This window comes from Varroa destructor, unplaced genomic scaffold (genome assembly GCF_002443255.2).
Source record: "Varroa destructor unplaced genomic scaffold, Vdes_3.0 BEIS01000003.1, whole genome shotgun sequence".
Taxonomy (NCBI): Eukaryota; Metazoa; Arthropoda; class Arachnida; order Mesostigmata; family Varroidae; genus Varroa; species Varroa destructor.
The window spans coordinates 18,830,755-18,849,312 of record NW_019211456.1 but is presented as its reverse complement, the minus strand read 5'-3'; the positions used below and the strand labels follow the sequence as shown (position 1 = coordinate 18,849,312).

The window sequence follows — 18,558 nt, the reverse complement described above, 5'->3', positions numbered from 1 at the left end:
GAAGTTAAGCAGTAAAAATAATAACGGTTATTGTTAAAAAAATGTAGCATATATAAAGATGTTTTTTAAAAGGACAATAAAATGAGCGACAAGAAATACTATTGACCTCCGCTATGAGCTTTGTTCGCCGGGCAGTTTGTAGTTAATGTTTTGGTGGTTACGCGCTGATTATCATACTCTACCTGTTGATGTAGCGCTACTACGGACTTACCTCTAATAAGCAGGAACGTATCGTGCATTATTTTCGTCACGTAGATGCCGTGGAACAGTTAATGGCTGTATAGGACGTAAAACTTGAACTATTTACCGTACTCGTTTAAGCATTTTCATTTTTTTGTGGCCAGTCTGACCTTACAAAGCAACAGACGCGTTTGTTCGGTCGTCTCTAGTGCATAACACTGTGATGCCTCTGAGATAAGCAAACTAGGTCAAATAAGAAGTATCTTGCTAAAAAACGACTCGATCTCTTCCAATTAGATAAACGCCGATTAGGTTATAGTGTACGCACAAGCAGAGAGCTCGTAGTGCGTATAGGCTACGGCATTAGCGGGTCTGCTCTCATCATAATCGAACTTTACAGGTAACCTACAACGCACTTTTTTCCTACTAGTAAACTTTATGCATCAATTCGAGTAACAAATGTTGGACAGCAACGAGAACATGTATTGCTACATGCTCTAGTTCTCTCGGCACTAATTGGCCGTCCCAATGGTCGTATTACCGTTCTAAATGGTCGTATATAGAATAAATATTGAACCGAGCTCTATATTCGGCAAGTACCTAAAATATCATCATAAAAGTGACGCCTGTACAGATTTGGCGTGTACCCATCAATGTTTCCTGTCAGCGACGTGTTGTTATTAACAAAGGAAAACATGCGCTGTAACAGTGGTTTTACCCGTCGTCGAAGGCTCCGATCAGCGAATGAACTAACTGAAAGGAGAATCCGATTCTGCTTCGCCATCTCTATTGTTCTTTCAGTGCTTGTTCATAAGTCAACGGTAGGCAGCGAGGTTGAGCGGCCTAGGTTATATCGCCATTCTTAGAACTCTGCTCCACGCAGCTATCGGCACTGATGAATACGGATAGACTGCAGGTCGTAGCGCGCTCATTCGACCAGGTGTCATTTATTGTTCGAAACTATAACTGGCTAAAAGCGTAGGCCGCCCGACCAGCACAGTATTCGATGTATTAGGATTAGAAAATAAATAAGAAAGGCGGTTATGCTTTCCAGATGTAGACAACGCACTTTGAATAGGCCGCAACGCTAATGACGTTTCAAGATTCAAGATAAGTTAGATACTTTTTGAATGCATAAAAAATATAGGCCAGACCATGGTGTACGAATCGTTTAGAAACGAATTGTACATTGGACCGATTCGAGTTGGATAGTCATCTACAACTGAACGGTGTATACTTGATCTGTACCGAATTTTTCGAAGACTTGTAGGCGTCCCATATTGACTAAGCCCTACTTTGTTTTCAGAACGAATGTTGATTTTGTAAATGATGATCGGGTTCATTTTTTAAGAGGAATTAATTCTAGTTTAACAGACAGGTGTCGCTTTTGTATGACGCCTTGCTAGGAACTTATTTGAGTTAATATATGTGCGGATTAAGGAGTGTCCGAGATGTCAAAGTGACAGCACTGGGAGACACCGCAGGGAGGGGCGGGGCGGTAGCCTTTAATATAAAATCTTGATAAAATTCCTATTCTATTTGAATTGAATTTAATTGAAAGTATTGATTAGGCGAGTTGGTGGCCGTTTATTCGGACTAAACGACCAGCATATAGCTTTCAGTTTACGTGTGACTTATGGTCTCGACCATCGATGACCTTTTTTTCTAGGCATTTTCAAAAGACATTCTCGTATTGTGAAAGCTCAGCCTCGATAAAGACCTTTTTTTACTGTTTCTTCGTATGTCCGTCGAATCACTGTGTCCGCATCGGGTTATATATTCGTTCAGGATTGCTGATTTCAGCTGCATCTACTAGAATTTTACCCTCTAACGCTTGTTGACTTCCTGAAACAGATATAGGAATTCCCATTGGGGGCTTACTTCGTTGTGAAAATACAAAGAGCTTAGCTGAGTTGGCCGAAAGTTCTAACGATAACACGGTGAGGCTCGGAAAAACCGCTGGTCTCCTGGACATCCAGTAGCTGTACTAGCAGAACCGCAGATCGCTCGATCGTCTTTCACATCTACGGTTTGGCGGCAATCCCGAAGGACAGTAGCGTTTACGGAGAAGCTGGACTTTTCGAAAAGCATGTTAAGGCAGGCAGCGTCGGTAGATGCCATGCTCCTCCGCTCGCTTTTCTTCTATTCTAACATACCGCTTAGGTAAGCACCCTTGGCAGTCTTTGTTTTGTACCACCGCTGTATAGAACTCTATGTTGCCAGGGATGGTCTTTTTTTCGAAACCGATGCGCAATGTCTTGCTACGGCTCATCCTGTTCCTGCCTTTTGTTGAAAGGAAGCAAGCGAATCTTAGGAATGTCATTCAGACAATTGGACTGTATCCAGGAAGCTTTTCATGGGTAGAATTTTTCTATCCCGTTCGTATGTAACATTCCCAAAATGTTGAGCTCAGAACAAATGTTTTAGGTCATATTCCTTTGAAGGATGTGACGGCTTTGCCTGCATACATGAGCATCTGTGCAGGTTACAGACATTTGTCTGAAAGGACAATGGATTTAACGTCCAGTGCTTGTGGCCTACCCTCAGCTCTACCGAGTGTGGAAACGTCAGCTGGAAGCTAGTTATGTTTGTGTCACAAAATAAAAAAAAACTTATTTTCTATTCCGTTTGAAAAGCATTTCGTCCCATCCCATAGATGTTTTTTTTGTATTTCGTCCTATTAAAACTAATCAGATGCTCAAATTCTTGTGTTGCACAATGAATTACGCATGAAATGTCCCCATTTGACTTTTCAGCTCATTTTTTCTTATTTAATATTATATAGTTGCTTCTTTCATATCGTATCTACCCGTAATGTGGTGCAACATACTTCATGTATGTGCTTTAAGAACCATGCAGTTGTTATGCGCTACAATATCACCGCTGTGCTCTTTTCTTGAGAATTTTTTAGTTTATACGATACAGCTGTATTTTTCTGGACACAAATGAAGATATATTTGAAATTGTTTCGTCGAATTGATTCTGAAGTGCATATTGTGTTTTGGCCTTGCAAGCGTAAACCTTGGAACGGATTGTATGTATGTTTTTTGTGTTTTTACTTAAACTGTACTTAAGTGGTATTTCAGATCGCCGGCTGCCAGCACGAAATAAACTGTGTTTACGCCTAGGTTCGAACGGGTAAGTAAACAATTACCTTACTCTTTTTTAGCTATCTAGGCTAATTTTACATTGCTTGCTGTCAGGTCATTCCCCATTGACTAATCCTCAACCACACTAACTACGCTTAAAATCATTGTGTGTACTTAAAGGCAAGATATCGTTATCGAGTTTCAGGTCCAATATTCGTACGCCCTTTCGTAGATCGCAGAGCATTAGATAATGGAGCTGGGCAAGTAGATAATAATGGAGAAAATGTAAGTTCCTATCATTTTTAGTTGGGCAATAGACCGATATCTCCGTCAGCAAACGTATGCAAGTATAAGTCTAGAGGATGCACTTGAAGAAGCGGTATTGGCTCACGAAAAACTATAGCTTATAAAAAAATATAGGAGTGTATACTACATGGCTCGTGTTGTAGAACATGGCACATTGACTGGCTTTCCGCTATGGCACCCAAACGTGTGTTTGAAAGGCTCATTGAACTTAACAGCAAAATGTCGCAAGAATGAATGAAACTATATTACTTAGACAAACAAGTCGTGTCAGCGTGCGAGAACGCTGTGCATTGCTGCAGCCATTTCTGTTGGGGCAGGATCGACGCGTCTTCGTTCTCATTCTAGTTGCCCACTTTTAGATAATGGGTCCGGGTGCCGCGACTGTTCTATAAAAAGAAGCGACGGAGAACATAGCGCTATGTGCTGGGTCCACGGAATTAGTGGTTCAATCACACAGTCTATATAGTAATTTTAGAAATCTTGTGATGAGACCGTCCAGCCAATGAGCCGTAAATTTCATAGGTGAAGTCTAGAGAAGGATATACATAGACGTACCGAATATATCGATACCATCATGTACCTTGAAAGTGATTTGTCATATCTCAACTGCGATCAGTATCGTTAAGCAACGTTTAGATACTAACTTGCAATGTAACAGCTATTGGAAATACCAATCACAAAAGGTCATTGCCAATCATGCAAGGCTAGTATTGTAGACTGTTGCAGAGCCATTTAAATGTCATTAGAACGACTCGTGTCTGAAGCTGCATGAAATTAATGAAATTACTACAGAAAATTACACACATATATATATATATATAAGCCGATTGTGATAACCCATCTAAAAATCGAACGACACTATTACACCCACAATTATTGGCATGTTATATCAAATCATAATCATCATTAATAGTCGATTACTGATTAACATTACTGTCCGTATTTCCCGTTAAAGTAAGCTCGAAAGTTCTGGAAATAGGTTTGAAAAGGTGTCTAAAGCCCTTGATAGCTACTTCTCGCTTCGCTCCCATTTGTGCTGTGCGCGTGAACACCTAAGGCACAAGTTGTTGTTAGCCTTTTGTTCAGACCGCAAGCTGTGTAAGGACTACTTCGATATTTTCGAAAATAGGTAGCGTCGTTTTATTTATGAACTGTCGAGACGAGATTGGTTCGAAGCGATGTTATGCTTGCACGTTTCGGTATTTGCCTTTTGGACACTGCTAGTAATAAACATCCTGAATTTAGCAGTTACGCGTGCACAGGCGAAATGTACTTCAGCACCTCTGTTTTGAATTTTACACATGTCTGTTAATATCATATATATCGGCATTAAAAGATATTTAGCCTAGTAAAATTTCGTTTTTTATTTTATTATAGATTTGCTGATTCTTCAAAGTTGCTGTCGGCACGTCAAGAGAAATCTCAGAAAGGTCCCTTTATACCCTACGGCTCGATTAAACGGTACACACGCGCAGTATATGCCATTATCAGCAATTAGCTCCACTCGATACTGGAGCCAGCCGTGAGATATCTGTCATCGCCATCAAATAATTAGCGGATCATTTATTTGATCTATTTGGCAACTGTCTGCCTTGGTGTCATTACCTCTATGCTACCACGAGCGGACCCAGTGTAATTTAACAACAGTAAATCTGATTATAAAGGCCATAATTTTTTGTCGATTTCCACAATGAAAACGGCCGAAATCGGCAAAACATTTACTGACAACAGTAAGACTTGCTTATCGGAGAACTAGTGTCATCGTACTGGTAGAGAAATGTAGGATTTATTTCCTATATCCTATACTTATTCTGAATACAGAATATATAATCATAGGATATATTCGTTTCGATAAGTCAGACAACTAAAATTGCTGCTCGTCAACGCCTCACCATACCTGCGGCGTTAACTCCGACGGTGACGTTCGTCCGCGTTTATTCGAACGTTCCCGTCATGCACGTATCACTCGGAGTTCTATCAGGAATATTATCAATACCATATTTTGATGGAATGATTTTTTCAAATAAATTATCCATTGATCTACACAATATAGATGCTTCGCCGACCTATGAGGAGTATTTCCATAATGTTTTAGTAGCGTTAACATTGTTCATTGATTGCCTAGCGATGAGGAATTACGCGTAACATTATACCACATAACGTTGTTAACTATAAACAGAGTTTCCTTGGAACAGTCCTTTAAAACTGAAAGTCCTTTGAAATTCGTGTGCGCTGTTTGTAACAAACGATTTTTGCCAGAATATGATCGTTTTCCGTTTGTATTCCGGTTGTAATCCGGTTTTCTAGAACCGAAGTCGTGCATCTAAAATTGGTGCTAATCATCGTGCTAAAATTGGGCTAAGCGTCAAGCTTACGTAGGCATATATTGACGCCTTCTACAAGTATTTCTTTGTCTATGATTTAAACTATTCTAGGCCCATCGATTGAATTAAGGGCAACATATAAACACTCAGGTGCTCAAGTAATTACTTCTTTACTGAGAAGCTAGTGTGAATATAGGTTAGCGCTTGAGTTACCTCAGTCACTACAAGTTCCACCTGGTGACTATTGGATCCGAATGTAGCTATATGTGATAAGCAAGATACGGGTCGACACTTTTCACCTATTGCCTCATAGCAATCAAGAGAGACATATCATATAACGAGAAATAGGTAACCACGGTACTACATCGTAGTATCAATCTTCATGTCTAATATTGCTCAACCAGTTTACCTAACTTCAGCCTATTGAGTACAGTATGGCTAATACATATATCGAATGAGCGACATCTGAATCTGTGACCCCCTTTTCGCCAGCTGACATCGCTACGTCCTCCATCACCGCTCCCGCAAAGGCCATCACCGTTCGGGTCGAAGCAGAATTAAGGATAGGCTAGCTTGCGCTTCGAACTGTATGAACACGAACCGAGAGCGTACCCTTGCGATCTGTTATGTGCAATTTGCATGGAAATTTGTCAATTTCAAGCTACGACAGCGGAAAGCATAGGCGTCCGGGTGCGAGCTCCGATCACGACAGTTCACAGCTGCCTCACGCCGGCCTGAAATCGTGCGTATCGTCCGACTAGAGTAGAGTTAAAGCGTTCGCTTACTTCTTTGTGGAATAGCACCTCGGTGGCGTTGGTGGTTTTCCGCGATGACAGTCCGAGATCGACAACGAAAACAATTCCAGCCAATTTTTCTAGCCTAGCAAACAAAGTACCTCAATATACAACTAACAATTCTTGCCACATGGCGCTTTAGTGATTTGCTCGTTTGTGTTTCAGCGTCCATGCCATCAAAACGCCAGCTCTGCTCCTTTCCTACACCCATCAACCACACGACAATATATCTGCATAGACTCAGCACGAGTGGCCCGTGTTTCAGTGAGTCGCCTGTGCTGCGTGCGTGTCTTTGTATTAAATATGATGAAATTCGCAATGGAATTAAACGAATATCAAATTCGGCCTCTTAATTCGGACAAGCCAATGTACGATCCCCGCATTTCATGCGGTGCAAAATCTCCAGCCGGTGATGCCAATCCAAATTCGAACTGAGCAAGCAGGCCGATATGCATGCCTTCGTGTTTTGCCTCTTACAAGCTGCTGATCCAAATGCCTAAGCCTAAGTGCTTGCCGGTGTTGGTGCGTGTGGTAGTGCGATGTGGTAATACGTAGAATGCAACGAAGGATGCTTTGCCTATGGCAATTAACAGCGAGATCTATTTTGTTGAGCGGACGAACATGAAGGCCAACGCAGAACGTCGCCCCTTTGCGTCTGCGACATGGCGTGAGGCTACACGTATCTGCCAGCATCGCGTTTGCGCTGCTGGTTGGTGTGATTTCGCCACTATGATCCACGAGAGCTGCTTCTGCGAAGTGACTCAGGCTGCGCCTACCCAGCTCATGGTGAAGGAGGGGCAGGAGCCGCTGAACACGGATAAAAGACATACTGGCTATATCAACATCACACTCAGTCATTGCTAGCTGCCGCCAGGCTGAATGCCTTTTCCTTGTTCGGCCATTCGCTCCATATGTTCAAGGATTAAACCGACAACGACCACTAAGCGGTAACAACAATAACGATGGGCCAAGAATCGGGAACGTCTACATGATTTGGCCTGAACGAGCAGACTGGGGCGAAGCCGGTCGGTCGACCGGTGGGCGGAGGAAAGATGGGTGTGTCATCAGGCGAATGATGACGTATGCAAGTGAAAGTATACTTATTGTATTTCAAGGTCGCACACTCTCGATCGACACGAGATGCCATGAACCGACGGACGGCTGTCTCGAACAGGTGGCGGCTGCAACTACGCTAGTCACCGCCTTCTCATTGGGCAAATCTTTCTGTACCAGGGTCCAGACGAGAGACGGAAAATTTTAGAGTGAGCTAAAGTGCCACTGATGTTATAGCCGTGTCCACGGGGATTGAGAGAAATATTTGTTTCACGCAAGATGCGATTGTGTTTAAAGAGAACGAAGGACAAGACGAAATGAAACTTAGCGACACCCATCTGTTTGTTCGCTCAGTCGGCGCGAGCATGCACTTATCCATATTGTCAGTTGGCAAATTTTTGTACCTTATCTCTTATTAACTAATTATTAACTTATTAACGAATAAGTGTCGATGCATGTTATTTCTTCAGAGGCGGCGTGGTCTCTTAAATTTGCGCGACCAGTAGGAGGTGAGGGCATCTTCAAGGCCGCTGTAAGGTCATGCGCGACCGGCAGGACTTCACACGCATACATATGTGGCTTACACACGTCGTCAACTCATGTGCATTTGTGTGCGAATTGGTAAATATCAAATACACGAATAGTCGCCACGTATAGTAACACACGTAAAGAAGACTTAATTTTTCTATTTAATGCATATGCTACCTTTATAGGATACTCGGCTTATATGGACCAATGAATTTATGGATCGCCTTTGCCCGATCTCCCGCCTCGTCTTGCAGCAACAAGGTATTTAGTTTGGCTAGCCATGTGGCATTGGGTATACTGCCGAGAGAAAAAGCCAAGGCACCACAAACATAGAATGTCGGCTAGACCGCTCGCCCGTGCCGTACGTTCAGGCTATGCGATGCGGTGCATCCGATTAGACATTGAGTCAGCGCTATCGATATTGGAAATGTGTTGATTTATGTACGGCGCATGTTATGTGTGGTGAGACGGTGATCGAAGTAGCTTCTTAACTTGGTCAACGGCAACGGGAGAGCAAAGAAAAGTATCGCTCAAACCTAGCACATGTGTATACCGCAGCCAGACAAGGCCTCTAGACCTCACACCCGTTAGCGAATATTACTGTATAGCAGAAGTGCGAGTGCAGTGAGCGCTGACTCAGACGTTGGCTGTTTGATAACTACAGCGTCAGCAGGGGAAAACTACTTCCACCATAGAAACTGGTCCACTGAAGTGATCGGGCGCTCACGTAGAAAAGAAAATAAATGCTCGCACGACGACATTATTCGAAATCTGACAGAGCTTGACAAAGATCTAAGGCAAACTTGTCAAATGGTAACCGACAACTTGCTGTAGTTAATTAGGCTTTTAATAGAAAAGGCGTCCTATTTTAGCGCCAAATTAAACAATGGTTTGTTCCTATTAAGGAAGCCGAAGAAAAGAAGCCATGCAATACGTGTTCATGGCCGAACTACTTTTCAGTCAATTTAAATTCAGTTTCACTCGAACACGCTATTACCAATCAAGGAAGAACTTAAAAAAATATTTTACTAAAGATAAAACAAGCTAAGGCGTTTAGATAAATAAATCAAAGCAGGTTTTCAAGCGCCTGTGTAGATGCCGCTGAGATCATGTATCTATTATGAAAAAAAAAAAGGACATAGACTATATCGTGTTAAAATGCGTCGTCATCCCATAAAGCGTAACGTAAAGCTGAAAGCAGCTTTCTTTGCCAAAGCTAGTACAGAGCCACGACAAAAGAAAGTATGTTTTATGCTGATACACGTTAGTAAATAATGATTACGCGGCTTTTACATCGGCAAGTCTAAGGCACTATAACTATTTTTTATTAAATTTGTCGGTAGTTTGCTCGCTGGTTGTGGCACGGGCGGGGGGGGGGTGCGGTCAGCGGTGGCTACAACAATTTTCATGGACGAATCGATTAAAGAAAAAGTCATATGGACAATGTTCTGTATGTACCAGTCGCCTAGCTAGACCATGACTTACTTTTTAATTGTCAAAACACCAATTACCTTCTTAAGACATCTAAATCTAGATGTATGTACACACCGAGATAAAGGAGGTTTAACGTAGTTGCGCGGCACTTACGCTTTATAAATGCATTTAATTGAGCGATGGTAAAAATGCACGCAACATCTGCCTCTTGTGGGCCTTTAAATGGCATCAGATAAGTGGCATTTGGAAAACTCAATAGTTTATGTAGCAGCTATTTCTCAGTATGGAGCATATTATTTTGATACAATTTTATTGCCACAACAACTTCCCTAGTATATATGTATTAGTGGACCATATTCGAATGTATTCGAAGGTTCTACCACACAGTTCGGTCAAAACAGTTTTATCTATATTATCTAACCTTGTACAATGATGGTAGCAACAAAAAGGGAAGATTAGTGCTCACATCGTGCGACAGGTCCAACGTAGCTAAGTTGTACTAAGTTAGCGCGTGTAGCGACGCTAGCTTCAAATTCCCAGCGACGGGTGCACTTCTTGATCGTTTACCGTCTGCATTTTCTTCTATGAGCTAACGAAATAGCATTAGAAAGGGTCGACGTGCTGCACGTCATGCCCACCCCATGCCATCTCCAATGTTAGTGCACGTGAACGAGAAGAATAAGCCAGTACCCATTGACCGAGACAACTCACTGGTCCGAGCTGGGGCAATAGTATGCCACTGCACGTTGCTGCTACCACAACTACTGTTACAATATACGACTTCAACAGAACTCACTCTGACATGTAGTGCTGCCCCCTAAGAAGTCATCGGTTTCGTTGCCGTTGAGCCTTCGCTACTAGTGAACGTCGCCGTATACGCGAACTGTTGGGATCGGACGTGCGTCTTCGTGAGTTAGGGGACGCGAGGCCAATTGGCAACGCTAAGGAGCGATTCGTGGGATCGGGGTGCATATTAAGGTCTGAATGGGTAAATGGTGAATGCCAAATGACACCGATGAGGATGATTAACTTAATTAGTCGCTGCCCACCGGCAACCGTAGCATCCCGAGGGGCCCATTCGGCTGTTGACTGGCTGCCACGGTTTCACCGTCGTCGTAGCTGTTATTGTCGGTGCAAAGCTACTGCAGCTGCCAACTATGCAAATGATTTATTATTAATTTCGTCTTTATTAACTCACGAGAATTCGGTCCCGTTGCCCAGTCTGTCGCTGTTCGCCTTCCTGCCACTGGGCCAACGGTTCGCTTAACTCAAAGCCGCCGTCTCGCCACCACGGACCAGTTCGGTGTTTTTTTCTTCCATAGAGGAAGCGGCCGCGGAAGCTGCTGCCAGAACGAAAAAAACTCGTTGCAAGCTTCCCATTTTACAATTCTAACAGCTAACCGAACGAAGTGCTCTCAATGGGACAGTTGCATCAAGATCACTATACTGGACCATCAGATTCGTAGAACAACTTTTTTCATTTGCATTGAATACAGCTTTGTATTGTAGATTGGCCCTCTGTGAAAGGGGACACATCTTTGTAAGAAAACATTAGTACATCCACTTATTGGTTCGTAAGCGAGTATATATACACATATAATTCGATTAAAAACCAACTGGAATCATGTGCAAGACATTCCGTGACCAAATACAGAAGAATCGTACACTTGCCTTACGTTGGCTTCGTTGATTGGACACCAAATTTACTCAAGGGGAACAGGCCAACATTAGTATCTCGTAGCTAACCGCGGGTATTTAATGTTACCGTGCACTGACGGTAGACGTTACTCGTAATCCCTAGGCAAGCAGGTTACGTAGAAATTCGTGCATAATTAATTGCACTGCTAGAACAGTCATCCGTTTTCTTAGATCTCTGATAGTCGGTGGATCTAAGTAAGTAGACTGTGACTACAATCTTGAATTAGAGTCGTCATTTACGGATGGCTGATATAGCAAGTTGTAATTGAGTCCTTTTTGGTACAATTGAAATATGTTATTTACTAAAATGGTTCGCTTCTAATTTCCGTTAATGCACCGTTTCAACAGAGTACAGAACTATCACACGATCTGTTGCTCTATAACTACTTTATTTGCTTTTTTTTTCTTTACTAACAGTATTCCTCTTCTCGGGGTAAAAGCCAACTCTCCCGCCTTCTCCTTCCAAATGTCTAGCCGTCAGTCACCCACATCGATACAGGGCCACAATCTTTAAGCGGAGTGGACGCGCACGTTTCGTGCAGCTTCATGACGCGCCTCAATTGTATCGTGCTTTGGCGGAAGATTGCCCACGGCCTTTAGAAGGCAACAACTACATGTGAAAGGGAACCAGCGGTGTCGTTGCTGCCGCTTCTGCTACTGCTACCGGCAAAATCAGTAATAGCAAAGGCAACGGTCAGAGATCAGAAAGGTCGTAAAGATGGGTCTCAAGTCTTAGATGGTCGGTTGAGTCATTGTGGAGACCGCGGTTCTCCTACCCGCGCAACTAACTCGGGTTCGTCTGTTGCCTTAGGACGTGCGACCGCCCAGGGTAGTGTGCAAACTGCGAGCGAAAACGCGGGAACGAAATGCCGCAACGAAAGAAGCTGGGAGAACAAGGAAGAGAAGAAAAAAGCAAAATACGCCAAAACGAACGATGAAGAAGTAAAGAGAAATAAAAGGCAGTGAACGATAAGGATTACCATGAAACGCGCCCAGGCCCGGGGGTCTTGGAAAGAAGTTACAGAAGGGCGTACGGTGTCCTGCTGGATCCTTCTAGTGAATCGTGTATAGAGCTTGGAAAGACAGCGCAAGTACGTGAAAGGAAGCGGGATGACACGAAAGGAAGACGAGCGGCGTGAGATACGCAAAGGCACAGGAAGAGGAAAATCGAGGCAAAGAGAAATGGGGAGTTGAGAGAGGAAGGGTCATTCTAAGGAAGAGCGGAAGCAAATTGGGCTCTTTTCTAATGGTACCGTTTTGCCTCATTGTTGTCGTCGATTCGATATTCACCATCGGGTTGAGTCGAGGCCCCCAGGGAAATACACGCTGGAGAGGGAAGAAAAACACAAGAGAGACAGAGATAAAGAGAGAAAGTAATACGACCTCCTCAGATTCGAAATGAGTGAAGTTTTTCTACTGCCATATGTGTGTATGTATATATATATTTCTTTTTTTTTTCTGTGACGCTCGGCAGCTGTCTCTTTCTATGTCTGCTTTTCTCCCACATTTTTACGGTGTCACTGAGCTCACAGCTCGTGCGTGACCGGCCGGAACAAGCTGAACGTAGACAACGTAATAGCGGAACATGGCATTACATCGGTGCTCCGATAAAACGACAGAGATCCATCGAAAGACAAAGCGTATTGTTGATCTCTACTAAAATTTTTTTGTATGGCCCTCAAAAACGTTCAACTTGGGTGTTTCATAACCCCTGGCTCTCTGTGACATATTGTAGTAGTGCTTCCAGTTGATCTATACGGAACAAAAATAGAGATAGTCGTAGAAATCACCGGCAAAGCGACGTCATTAGATAAGTACTATTGTCTACATTAGAAAGTAATGATGAGTGCCCATTGGATCCCTTAAAGTTATGCCCTACAGCTTTCTGTAGCAGGGTCATGTAAGGACCCCTCTGTTCCACACAACTATTGACGAGTGCTAGTCATGGGACTATCATCAAACATCAAACAAACGCCCAGAAGTTGAAAAAAATCTAATGAGATAACGTTTCCTTTGAATCTTCGCCAGTGGAAAATGTCATATTATTAAATGCGTATATAAATATCATTTATTAGCTTAAAAATGGTGTACATACGTCCATTATATGCATATAACATTGTCGTGCTTTTTCAACATGCATTCTGTGCACACATCCGCGCTGGCGGCCTTGCACAAGTGTCTTGATGACTGCTAGGTAGCGTCTTTTAACTGCCTGAGTCACCACCACTTATATTATAACTGATGCCCATAGATAAACGGTGGCTTATCTAGAACACATGAACGGCTCTAATAGCTACGTAAGTTCGTAGAAGAACAAAGGAAAATATGCTGAATATAAAGTTGCTGACAGTCGATGATTAATCGATGCCCAGAATATTTATAGAAGAAGCAAGCTTGATTCCATGGACGCCTCACAAGGTCAAAGATAAAAGCAATGTATTACTGTGCAGGACTTGTTTAAGCTATAAGGGGGAAGCGGACCACTCAAATAAAGAAAAGGTATAAGTCGAAAAACAATTCGTACATTTACGGTTTTCTTTGTAATCACTCAGTTTATATTTAAGTTTATTATGCCTCAAATTAAGTAAAGTAAGGCACAGCATTGTCAACTTAGCTCCAGCTGCACACATCTTGTGCGTGCAGGGAAAAACTATGTAAACCGAAAAATTCGAAATTTTTGGGGGCGGGACGGCTAAGTACCTCATGTTACCTTTAAGTTTTAGCGCCAAGTTTTTTATCGGAGGTACACTCAATGCATACTCAAGGGCAGGCCTCTTGGATAATTTCCGCAAACTATCTTTGCAGTAGGTAGGTATTTGTCGACCATAACTGGAGTGTGTGCTTAGGGCTAATGTCGTTTATGGCGTGTACCCTCTTCAGGGACCTTTTAACATCAAACAATTTCTGCGTTTAACCTTACCGAAAATAAAAGCAATGAGCTAAGCAATGACAATTTAGTCATAAATTTGACTAATTATAAAACAATTTTAGGTTTTTATTGACTCTGAAGCGAATCGATATTACGATATCGTATCATATCTGCCCTATAGTAATGTTATTATAACTACACTTCATGTGAGGGGCACCATATTCATACGCCATTAGTAACCTAAGCTGACTCTGTTAACGTCCAGATGGTCGCTTAGAGAAACGTAGTTGAAGTTCTACATCAATTTCATTTTTTAACTTCAAACATAATATAGCTCTTTCAGTCGTCTGCGAGTATATGCCCGCAGCGATTAATCAACGGTTACTGATAGCCTCCAGTTAATTTAGAGGTTCACGAACTCGATTCCATACCACAATGAAATAAACACAGGACCTGCTTTAAACATGCCGGTATAGTCTCGAAAGCATTATAATAGACGGACAAAGCCGTCAACGGATGGAATGATCATTGTCCTTTTGTGAAAGTTTGATCAGGGCTGAGACAAGCAGTGATCCTGCAGTAACCGCTATTGGAAACAGCGGAACACATCTAGAAGCAGTCAAAAATGTGTCCGAAAGACTCCATCGATGTCGAACAAGATGGTAAGTGACGAGACGGAACAAGCGCATGATAATGGATCCTGCACTTCTGCGGCTCGATGTCGCCTATTTGTTTTTCTTTTGTACATCGCAACTCTTCCAATGTATGAAAAAGAGCTCAACCTGAGGAACTTTTCTGGGACGAGCCAGGAACGTATCTTATCGTTGTGGGGCAAAAACGACCGAGAATAAGTGAAACGGACTCGTTGTATCTGGCGTAAGCTTTTGCTACCATTAGATATAAGTACCATCGTAGTTATGTCGCTCTTAGTGAGCCTTCTACTTTGACAGGTTCTTAAAGGACATGTCAGGGTAAGAGGTTCAATAAGAGCGCTATAACTAGCGTCGTAGTTACATCGCTTTTATTGAGCTTCCTATTTTGACATGTCCCTAAAGGACCTATCAGGGTAAGGGGTAGGCCGACCGTAGAAGGTAGTTCGTTTTAAAATAAAATGTTATAGACTACACTCAATCGGCTTTGTGTTAATGCGCAAATTAAGTGGATCGTTGCCCATATCGGCATTTTAGAAGTGAACACGGGTACAAAATTGGTTATTGACGGATTATACAATGTGATGCAGGCGTTGTTGATAATTGAACTAAGACAAAAGAGCGTAAGTATAAAAGCAATTAATAGGTCACAAAAAACATTGAAAACAGATATGGCGACCAAATGATGTATGAAGCTGTATGAGCTGTTCGTTAAAACTTCAGAGCATCATAATGCCGTTTTCTGAACCGCGGTCGATCAACATTATTATATACTGAAATTTGGCGGGTACTAATTGATATGTCAGGGTTCGACAAAACCACGTCTCCCGGTCAACCGTCTTTGTTCAAGCCTTGGCCAAGTTGAATACAATAAGTCACACCAAGAGTACAATATGGACGTTAATCACGCCCTTTGAACATAGCCGAATGTTGATGATGTTGCCTTTTAGAGATCAATGTTGGCTTGCCATTCGGTCGAAGTTTATAAATTTAGTCTTATACGGCGATGGCCACCAATTGAAGTCCATTTATCAGTACGTTCATCCGGAAGCTATCTCTGACTATGTTGACCACGCTCTGAACATACTGGCATTTCGCTGTGGTTCCATAAATGAATAATCACGAACCAAATATATAACCTATATTCCATCTCCTTGGCACTTTCCAGAACACGTCTCTGTCCCGTCTTCGCCCGCCTCACAACTCCGCATGTTTCTGCTCTTCGTCAAATATCAACGGGTGACGCAATTCCGCTACGTATAACACCGGATGTAGCGGAAGCGGATGTTGTGCGCCTATGGGGGATCGATTTGATAGTCGGAAACATCGAAATCGACTGATTAAAAAATGGCTGAGCGGGCGACTGAACCGAATCCCTCGGGCGCTAAGCGTGGGGGTTAGCCGGGTTTATTGAGAAGGCACCCAAGACCGAGCAACATTATTATACGTCGAGATCTGTCCGGTATTGACCGAGCACCAAAGGTTCGACAGAGTCACGTCTTCTACAGGCCATTAGTTTGTGAAGACAAAAACGGCCTCCAGTGACGATGTGGATGCCAATAGAACGATATCTATAAAGAGAACTCCTCTCTAATGTGTAGGGAGGTTCTGCCCACACTTTAAACATCAAAAACAGCCTGTGTAGCAGGGTTTGTAAATATTTGCGACTACATTACTAGTTTCTATAAGTTGGCTATCAGTGAGATTCCGAACGCACATAACAATCGTTCTCGCTACTACTTTTTTTTTTTTTGTCAAATTATTGTACACGTTCGGCGTGGGGAATATTAGAAGTTAACCCCTTTTTGATTTGTCCATGTGTTATTAAAGCTATACGGGTATATTGTGATCAACCTTTTGGAACTTAGACATACTTCAACTAATGGGCTGATGCATTTTATAATGCTAAACGAAATGAAAGACATAGTACTTTGTCGGCCTTGGCTGGATCGAATGCTATCATTAAAGCCGAGGTCGGTAATTATTTTCAGAGAATAGTGATCTTCCATTAAACGAAGTGATTTATCGTGAAGTGCTCAATTACGTCTGAAATTAGTTGCAGGATAGAGCAAGTAAAAGAATAAGGTAAAGGCGATCAAAAATGGTCAAGTCAAAATTTAGAAAAATCTTTCTAAAACATTCGAGATTAGATATAAAGAAGAAGGTATTAAGTAGTTACTTGAGAAATTAATAGTCTAACAATTAGAGATTTGTTGTTGTTTTTTTTTTTCAATAAAGTGCATTTGTCGACTGCGCATATACCTACCAATTTGGCAGGATCCATCCGGGATATTATTTAATATATCTATGACGCTTATATTATACTACTACGGACTTTCATGAGACCCATTGTCTGTGATTCGTTCGCCGCCCAGTGATTGCGGAGTTCTGGCCCAATGTCATATACCGTTGAAGGACATCGAGGGAGCTGCAGGAACCTCCTGTGTATGATGGCACATGATATCGGTCGAGAGAAGCAACCGAAGACAAGAACGTGGCTGCCAGCTTTACCGCGGCGGCCACTTCCGGTTATCCGAACGACATCTATTCAGCGATTATTGTAGGAAAGCAGAACACAATAAAAGTTATAATGCTGCAATACTAAAGGTCGCCGATAGTAGTCCAATAAGAATGAGCTGAATAGAAAGTCAATCACTCGAACATAGATCGAATAAGACCCACATGATCCAAGCCTAATTGATCCCTAACCTAAGATCGCGACTTCCCTAGCTGTCATATCCTAGACTCGAAGTCGATAGCTAAAATTACGGGGATTGCCATTATTGCCCAAGGAAGCGTAGGTATTAATAGCAAATAAACATCGTTCGCATTAAGGTGGAATATGTCCATATTCAATGTGCGTGCAGTGTTACCTACGGTTTCAATAATACTTCAATATATGGTTTCAAGCTGTCTTGTAATTAGTTTATTTACGAAGGTCTCAATAGGTTTACTACCAGGCCTATGAATTGTCGCAATACAACGACGAAAAAATGAGACTGAGAGAAATTGTTTGTCATCATATATTACACAGTCGAATTGTATTACGCACAGTGTTGTACAAACAACACGGAGTGTTGTTTGTAAAAATTCCTAATGTACATGTTGACGAATGCATATGAACCGCCCTAGGCGCGGATGACCCTGATTCTATGGTCATTCTTGCCAAAAACGCGAAAATTATAGGTAACTTTTCCCCGGATCAGTCTCAACTCCCTCATAAAAATCAAATTCACGAATTTATTATTGCCAGTTGATCGTGTCAGGATACGAAGCCTCACGGAAATCTCTGTTTAGTCATTGAGCGAATAGCAGTTGTACGCTTGAGCTATCGTTATTCCCTGACGGTATTGTTGCCAGACACGAGGGATTACGGGCAAGGTAACGAAATATGGAGGTCGTCGCGGAGCAGAAAACAGAACAAAAAGGAAGTCTTCTCGCTACAGCTGGGCTTGGCAGGTCACAAATCCTTTGTCAAAAAGTGGGTTTGCCTATGTCCAATGCGTCGAAGTGTTCAACACGTTTGTATGGTATGTGTAGGTACATCGAAGCCTTGACAGGGCGGCCATTACGGTCGGAATAGGAAATGGACGTTACGAAATAATCAATATATATATATATATATATATATAT

The 18,558-nt window shown here is 42.3% G+C and overlaps 1 long non-coding RNA gene across 2 annotated transcripts; it reads left to right on the top strand.

The window, feature by feature from the left end:
• The first annotated feature begins 2,419 nt into the window (after nucleotides 1–2,419).
• Nucleotides 2,420–18,132, top strand: LOC147756625 (uncharacterized). Of its 2 annotated transcripts, none has more exons than XR_015324458.1 (3): nucleotides 2,420–3,318; nucleotides 8,217–8,367; nucleotides 16,094–18,132. It is a non-coding gene; the product is annotated as an uncharacterized LOC147756625 (long non-coding RNA). The 2 variants fall into 2 exon arrangements; XR_015324457.1 differs by lacking the exon at nucleotides 16,094–18,132 and adding an exon at nucleotides 11,824–13,906.
• The last annotated feature ends 426 nt before the right edge of the window (nucleotides 18,133–18,558 follow it).